Source organism: Canis aureus, chromosome X, assembly GCF_053574225.1.
Source record: "Canis aureus isolate CA01 chromosome X, VMU_Caureus_v.1.0, whole genome shotgun sequence".
NCBI classification, from domain to species: Eukaryota; Metazoa; Chordata; class Mammalia; order Carnivora; family Canidae; genus Canis; species Canis aureus.
Window position 1 is genome coordinate 47,929,471 of NC_135649.1, and position 8,659 is coordinate 47,938,129.

Below are 8,659 nucleotides of genomic sequence, written 5' to 3' on the forward strand. Positions count from 1 at the left end.
CAAGTCCCCAACAACTTCTATGAACTTTGCCACCAAATGAATGAAGAATAGACAAGATGGAGGAGAAACTTGTTAATGGTTATTTAGAATCAGCAACAATGGGAATGGAAAATATACCACATGCAAGTTTGAATGACATAGAATAAAATGAACTATTTGGTATTTTGCCCTGATGCAGTGAAGATTTCCAGCAAATTAAGCAAGGTAGACTCATCTTGTATAATTTTTGTTCTCAAGTCCTATAAAGAACTGAAACCAAGTCCTCAATGATATCATAGCCACTGGTGGCCACAAAGGGATGGGACTGGTCATGCAGCTCATATATCAGCAGTAATGATTGTATGGGGTGGGGTATGAAGAGTGTGATTCTGGAAACAGTGCTGTTGAGAAACAATATACTCTGCATAACTGATTGTCACCTTCTCACTTTGGTAACTGGTATGTTTGATTGTTTTTCTGAGTTCTCTGGTAATTGGAGCCTTAAGGCCACCTTTCCTGGGCAAGGAGCCTATTGTCTGGATTTGATCCCAGTCTTGTTTCTTAGCAACCTCAGGTACATATGTAGCTGTAATTTGATGCTTTTTTGATTGATGAATTCAATTTGAATCCCATAGCCCTCTATGGTAATCACTGGTAACCTCAAAGTTAATAAGGAAGGAGACAAGAGAGAAAAGTTTAGGCAGCTACTCTCAGGTTGAGGGGCTTGGGGATCAGCTGTGATAAATGCACTAGTTAACATATGTTTCCTGAGTTTGAATAAAGATTCACAGCTGAGAATGTTCCAATGCAACCTCAGGACTATGTGTCCTGCCCTGTCATCCACATCACAAAGAGCAGATAGGGGTCATTGGTGAATCTAGGAAGTTGTGGCTGTGGAAAGCCATAGGAGTGACAACAGAAAATGTCAAAATAGTAGCAGCATGTCTCTTTAATCACCACCAGATTCTTGGTGGTGTTGGCAGTTCTATTGGGCCAGGGTGGAGTACTCATTGCTCCAGATTTGGGATTCATTTGTGAGAGATGTTTTGAGTTATACTTTTGTGTAATGGGAGAGTTTCTAAGCCCCAGACTTAAGTCTGATACATTCTCCTGACTGCTGCTGGTGGTTTTGAGGAGCTTCTGAACTAGAGTCAAGGACAGTTGAGGACTGTTTTCCATTACTATGTATTCCATTTCCAGATGATTTGGGCTTCCTGACCCCAAGACAGCCTACTGCCAACCTGGGCTTGAGTGGAGGAACACAATATCTTTTTCCTATCCTAATTTAGTGTTTGAGGTCTGGAATGCGGCAGAACCTCAATTTCTTTCATGAATGGTGTATAGTTTTCTAAGTACAGATCCTTTGCCTCTTTGATTAAGTTTATTCCTCAGTATATTATAGTTTTTGGTGCAATTGTAAATGGGATTGACTCTTCAATATTGCTCGTGTATAGAAATACAACTGATTTCTGTACATTGATTTCATATCCTGCCCGTTTGCTGAATTCCTGTATGAGTTCTAGCAATTTGGGGGTGGAGTCTTTTGGATTTTCCACATAGAGTATCATGTCATCTGAGAAGAATGAGAGTTTTATTTCTTTGCCATTTCAGATGTCTTTTTTTTTCTTTTTGTTGTCTGATTACTAAGGCTAGGACTTCAAGTACTATGTTGAATAACAGTGGTGAGAGTAGACATTCCTGATGTGTTCCTGACCTTAGGGGAAAAGCTCTCACTTTTTCCCCGTTGAGAATGATATTTGCTGTGGGCTTTTCATAGATGTCTTTTATGATATTGAGGTATGTTCCTTCTATCCCTACACTGTGAAGACTTTTAATGAAGAAATGATGCTGTACTTTGTCAAGTGCTTTAGAAGAGATCACATATTAAGTCACAAAATAATTTTCAACAAATTCAAAAATATTAAAGTCATACCAGGCATCTTTACTGACAACAACAATATGAAACTAGAAATAAACCATCGAAAAAATCTGGAAAGAGCACAAAACATGGAGGTTAAATAACATGCTACTAAAAAATTAATGGATCAACCAGGAAATAAAAGAAACAAAAAAGTACATGGAAACAAATGAAAATGAAAAACTAGTGGTCAAAAATCTTTGGGGTGCAGCAAAAGTGGTTCTAAGAGGGAAGTTTATAGCAATACTGGCCTACATGGAGAAGCAAGAAAAATTTCAGATAAAAACCTGCCCTTACACCTAAAGGATCTAGAAAAATAAGAACAAACAAAACCACCAAACCAGAAGAAGGAAGGAAATAATAGACATTAGAGCAGAAATAAGTAATATAAAAACTAAAAAAAAAAAAAAAGAACAGATTAATGATACCAGGAACTAGTTCTTTGAAAAGATCAACAAAATTGATAAGCCTGTAGCCAGACACATCAAAAAAAGAGAGAGAGAGAGAGAGAGAGAGAGAGAGAGAGAGAGAGAGAAGATGGCAGAGTAGTAGGGGGGCTCTGTGCTTGCTTTGTCCCTCAAATGCAGCTAGATAAATATAAAACTATTCTGAACTACACAAGAAATCGACCTGAGGACTGAGAGAACAAACAGAACATCTAGAGGGAGAAAAATGGCCACATTGTGGAAGGTAGGAACTGTGGGGAGTTCGTTGATTTGGGGGAGAAAAGAATTGCAAGTGCTGTGGAGGGGAAGGAGCCCTGATCATGGAAAGAGGACAGAGAGAAAGAGAAAGCAGCATTCAGGGGATTGAGAAAGAAAAACATTTCCCCAAAACCACTGACTCAGGGAAAGGAAAGGGTTTGACTATCACAAGTTTTTACAAGCAGTAGAGCTCAAAGTCTGAAGTTTTAGAAATCCACACCATTGCTAGGGTGGTGCCTGGCAGGCTTAGCAGTGCTCCTGTGGGGAAGATGGCAGAGGTGCAGGAGTGTATACTATACTCTAAGGATCCTCTGGGTCACAGCAGAGAAACATTTACCCTTTTTGGAGTGCATTTGGGAGGGGTGGCACTGTCTTTCAAGGGACAAAAGGAGGGCATCATTTAGCAACTCTGTTAATTAGCATAGCAGCACAGGTACCTGCTAAAGGCAGCTAAACTGTAAACTAGTTTTTGGCTGCACTGTAACGTAAACTGAGCTCCTGCATGGTTGTGTGACTGCTTTTCTGGGACAAACCAGTACCAGCCACTGCGTAGTGAGACCCTCCCCCAGAGGGTCAGCAGGAGTCCCTGCCATGCAGGTTCCCTAAAATTTGGAGTTTTTGAAACAAGAGTACTGTGCCACCAGGCAGGCATATGGCTCAGACACAGACAGAGTGAAAGCAGGGTACTGATAGAAGTCTGGGACACAAGAGGGGAGATTTTTAGCTCTTCTCTGAGGGCTTCTTGAACAGTGGTGGGTGTGAATTCCCCTCTCCAGGGATGAGAGAGCCAGGTGACAGTATTCCCCCCACCCCTGCCTGACACATCAGCACAGACAGATTTCAGTGAACAACACAGGGCCCCCAGTGGAGGTTAGAGTTGCTTACATCAAGCCCTGCCCCACTGTATCTTACAGGTGCATTTTTACTAGGACAAGTCAATCTGAGAACCAGCATAGCAGGTCCCTCTCCCAGAAGACAAGCATAAATCCTTGCATGCACCAAATCTACCAATCATAGAGTGCTGCAAAGTTTCAGCTCTATTGAAAATAGGATCAGGCTTATTTTAACAAGCAGACCAAAGCACACCTAGTTAAAATGCCATGCAATGGACAAGGTCCAAACACTCCCCACCACAGGCAAAGAAAAACTCTGCAGAGCACTGACCTGAGAGAAAGAGCAAACAAAATACAACAACACTCTGAAACACTTCCTGAAGTGCCAGGCCCTGGACAGTATAAGACCTCTTCTTTTTTTTTTTTTTCAAAATTTATTTATTTATGATAGTAACAGAGGGAGAGAGAGAGGCAGAGACACAGGCAGAGAGAAGCAGGCCCCATGCACCGAGAGCCCGACGTGGGATTCGATCCCGGGTCTCCAGGATCGCGCCCTGGGCCAAAGGCAGGCGCCAAACCGCTGCGCCACCCAGGGATCCCAAGACCTCTTCTTAATAATAGCCATTACTCTCAGGAGCAAGAAATATAACAGACATTCCTAACACAAACCCCCCCAAAATAGTGACAAAATTCTGAGACTGAAGAATTCAAACCAGAAGAAAGAATATGAAGAGGTCATGGCCAGGGATCTAATAAAAACAGGTATAAGTAATATGTCTGAGCAAGAATTTGAAACAACAATCATAATGATACAAGCTGGGTTTGAAGAAAGCATAGAAAACACCAGAGAATCCCTTACTACAGAGATAAAAGAACTAAAAACTAGTCAAGCTGAAGTAAAGAATGCTGTAACTGAGATCCAAAGCCAACTGGATATATGGCAACAAGGATGGAAGAAGTAGAGGAACGTACCAGGGACGTAGAAGATAAAATTATGGAAAATAATGAAGCTGAAGAGGGAAATAAAAATTGGATCATGAATGTAGACTTAGGGAACTCAGACACTCCATAAAGCATAATAACATTGATATTACAGGAGTCTCCAAAGAAGAAGAAAGGGGGAAAGGAGCAGAAGGTTTATTGAGAAAATTCTAGTTGAAAAATTCCCTTATTCTAAGGAAGAAAATAGACATCCAAATCCAGGAGGCACAAAGAACTCCCACCAAATTCAACAAAAATGAGCAAACACCATGACATATAGTAGTACACTTTTTAAAATATAGAGATAAGTCAAGAATCCCGAACGCAGCAAGGGAAAGGAAATCCCTAAACTACAAGGGAAGGCAGGGGGCAAGATGGCGGAGGAGTAGAGTCCTCAACTCGCCTGGTCCCACCAGCTTACCTAGAAAACTTTCCAATCATCCTGAACACCTATGAATTTGACCTGAGATTTAAAGAGAGAACAGCCAGAACACTAGGGAGAGAAGGGTTTTCACTTCTAGCAAGGTAGAAAGGTGGAAAAAATAAAATAAAAAATAATCCGGGGGGGCGGGTGGCACTGTGAGGAGCCGGGCTAAGGCCAGGGGTGAGAGCCTCCAGGACAGGAAAGCCCGGCCCGGAGAAGCGGGAACTTTAAAAAATCCTCCCAGATGAAAAGGCACTTAGCAGGGAAACCGGGCAGAATCGCAGGAGGGGCAGTGAAGCCTCCAGTTTCCCAAAGTCACTAATAGAGGAAATGCACCCAGGGGAAAGTGTACCACAAACTGTGGACTGATCTCAGTAAAGAGCTGGAGTGTGCAGCTGGCAGGGCATTTGGGAGAAGCCAGTTGGTTAGGCGGATGACTGGGAACGGAGTTGTCTGCACCCTGCTGCCTTTAGGAGCCGCACATCCTGGGAGTACGATTCCAGCAGCACAGGCCTCGGATCCCAGGGTGCCCGAGCAGGCACAGCCCACAATCCTACACTTCCCCCAAGACAGGTGAAAGCGGGGAGGGGCCAGGCAGCGAGGACTCTCCTGCCACCCGGCACCCCCAAGCTGTGCAGATGAGAGCACCCGCGCCTGCCCCAGGAGCATCCAGGCCAGTGTGGACTGGGAGATTGCATTCGTTACTAGTGGGTAACTGACTCCAGAGCTGGAATTCTGGCCACTGCCATTGTTGTTGTTCCTCCTTGTTTCGCCCTATGTCTGAGAGAGGCAGGGCCATCAGGGAACAGAGACCTCACAGGATAAACAGCTCCCACTGAGACTGGCACCAGGCAGGGGGCGGGGCATCTCCCTCTGTACACACACCTGAGAATCAGCACAACAGACCCTCCCCCAGAAGAGCAGCTGGAAGAACACGGGAAGAGCAAGTTCTTGACCAAGCAGCGCTGGAAAGCTCCAGGACCAAGGGAAAATCGAGGGAGTATAATATATAGAACTAGAGGGTACCCTCCCACCCTTTTTTGATTTTTTTTTCCTTTTTCCATTACAACTTGTTTTTATATCAGACTAAAAATTTCCAATATGTTTTTCTCTTTTCCCACCTTAACTACAATATTTTACCAGCTCTTCATTTTTAAGTTTCTTCCTTTTTGACTTTTATATTTCTTTTTTTATTTTTTAAATTTCTTTTTATTGCAGTTCAATTTGCCAACATATAGCATAACAGCCAGTGCTCATCCCATCAAATGCCCCCCTCAGTGCCCATCACCCAGTCATATTTCTACAATTACACGTCTTAGATATATTTTCCACTTCTAGATTCCCTTCAACATACTCAATTTAATTTTGGGATCTCCCAAAATACGAGATATGTTTTTTTGTTTTGTTTTGTTTTGTGCTTTTTGTTTTCTCTGCCTTGTTTTGTTCTACCATGGTGGAAGTTAATACCTCCTAAAACATGACCAGCATGCACCCAGAACCAAGTGGTATACGGTGCTGGTTCATTCTGTGAGATTATATTCTCTCTTCATTCCCATTCTGCCCCCCTCTTTGATCTCTTTTATGTTTTGGTTGTCAATGTTGGGGCTTTCTACAAGTACTGCTGGTTTATATAAATTCGGGACTGAGCATTTTCTCACATGCAGAACTTAATACACTCAGAACCAAGAGGATCACCCTCTAGGACTCCTCAGGTAGATTACATTCTCCCTCCACTACAACTTCATCACCACCACCATCTCCCAGTCCTCCCCCTTTTTTTCCTTCTCTTTTTTCTTTTTTTCCTCTTTACTTTTGCTTTTTTCTCTTTTTTTATTCTTTTTTCTTTTACTTCTTCTTCTTTGGGATTCTTGGCCTTTTATTTTTTACTACTTTGTTTTAAAATTTGTGTTTTCACTTTAGTGGTCCTTTTGTTTATTTCGTTCTGATCTTTGTTTTTGTTTTCTGGTCTCTGACCTTGTCAGAATCATATAGGGTTAAATTTACTTAGGTCATGGTTGATATTCTTGACTCAGCCCGCTCATACAGCCACTCTGCACTAAGCAAAATGACTAGAAGGAAGAACTCACCACAAAAGAAAGAATCAGAAACAGTACTCTCTGTCACAGAGTTACAGATTATGGATTACAATTCGATGTCAGAAAGCCAATTCAGAAGCACAATTATAAAGCTACTGGTGGCTCTGGAAAAAGTATACAAAGAAAGACAAATCACTTTCACAACAGACTTCTCCACAGTAACCTGACAGGCCAGAAAACAGTGACATGAGATATTCAACGTGCTGAAGGAGTAAAGTATACAGGTAAGAATATTTTATGCAGCAAAGCTGTCATTCAGAAGACAAGGAGAAATAAAGAGCTTCCCAAACAAACAAAAAATAAAGGAATTTGAGACCACTATACCAACCCTACAAGAAATATTAAAGGGGACTCTTTGAGTGGGAAAGAGAGAACAAAAGCAACAAAGAATAGAAACCAACAGAGAAAATCTCTAGAATCAGCGACTTTATGTAATACAATGGCACTAAATTTTTATCTATCAATAATTCCCCTTATGTAAATGGAATAAGTGTTCCAATCAAAAGACCTAGAGTATTAGAATGGATAAAAATAAAAAAACACCAATCAATATGCTGCTTACAAGAAGACTAATTTTAGACTTACAGAAACGTCCAGATTACAAGTGAGGGGATGAAGAACCATCTATCATACTAATGGGCATCAAAAGAATGCCAGAGGGATGGAGGGGCAAGATGGCGGAAGAGTAGGGTCCCCAAATCACCTGTCCCCACCAAATTACCTAGATAACCTTCAAATCATCCTGAAAATCTACGAATTCGGCCTGAGATTTAAAGAGAGAATGGCTGGAATGCTACAGTGAGAAGAGTTCGTGCTTCTATCAAGGTAGGAAGATGGGGAAAAAGAAAAAAAGAAACAAAAGGCCTCCAAGGTGGTGGGGCCCCGCGAGGAGCCGGTCTAAGGCCGGGGCGAGTGTCCCCAGGACAGGAGAGCCCCGTCCCGGAGAAGCAGGAGCTGCACCAAACTTCCTGGGTGGAAAGGCACTCACAGGGAGTTGGAGCAGGACCCCAGGAGGGCGGGGATGACCTCAGGCCCCCTGGGACAGTAACAGACACCTGCGCCCCTGGAGAGTGCGCCGAGCTCCCTAAGGGCTGCAGCACACACGGCTGGACCCAGGAGCAGCTCGGAGGAGCTCAGGCTGCGGCTGCGCGGAGGGGCCTGGGCGGCTCCGGGAGCAGCTCGGAGGGGATCCGGCGGTGGTTCCGCGGAGGCGGCTGCGTGGCCAGGAGCGCGAATCCAGCAGCGCAGGCCCGGGGGCAAAGGGCGCCGGGACACAGCCCAGGATCCGGCCTCCCCTGGGACAGGCAGAGGCCGGGAGGGCCCAGGACAGCAAGGACGTTCCTGCCCCGAGCTGAGCAGATCAGCGGGCCTGCCACAGAGCATTCAGGCCCTGTAGGCTGAGAGCTCTGTAGTTACTGTGGGAGCTGAATCCAGGTTTCCAGAGCTGCCGCAGCCACTGGGTTTGTTCCTCCTGCGGTATCACGGGGTAAACAACCCCCACTGAGCCCTGCACCAGGCAGGGGGCAGAGCAGCTCCCCCAAGTGCTAACACCTGAAAATCAGCACAACAGGCCCCTCCCCCAGAAGACCAACTAGATGAACAAGTTCCAGGGGAAGTCAAGGGACTTAAAGTATACAGAATCAGAAGATACGCCCCCGTGTTTCTTGTTTTTTTTTTTTTTTTGATGTCTGATTGCTTCCCCCACCGCCTTTATTTCCCTTTCT

At 44.0% G+C, this 8,659-nt stretch overlaps 1 pseudogene; it reads right to left on the reverse strand.

Moving 5' to 3' along the window:
* Positions 1–324: 324 nt before the first annotated feature.
* On the reverse strand, positions 325–5,638 carry LOC144308857 (AMMECR1-like protein pseudogene; annotated as a pseudogene).
* Between the last annotated feature and the right edge of the window lie 3,021 nt (positions 5,639–8,659).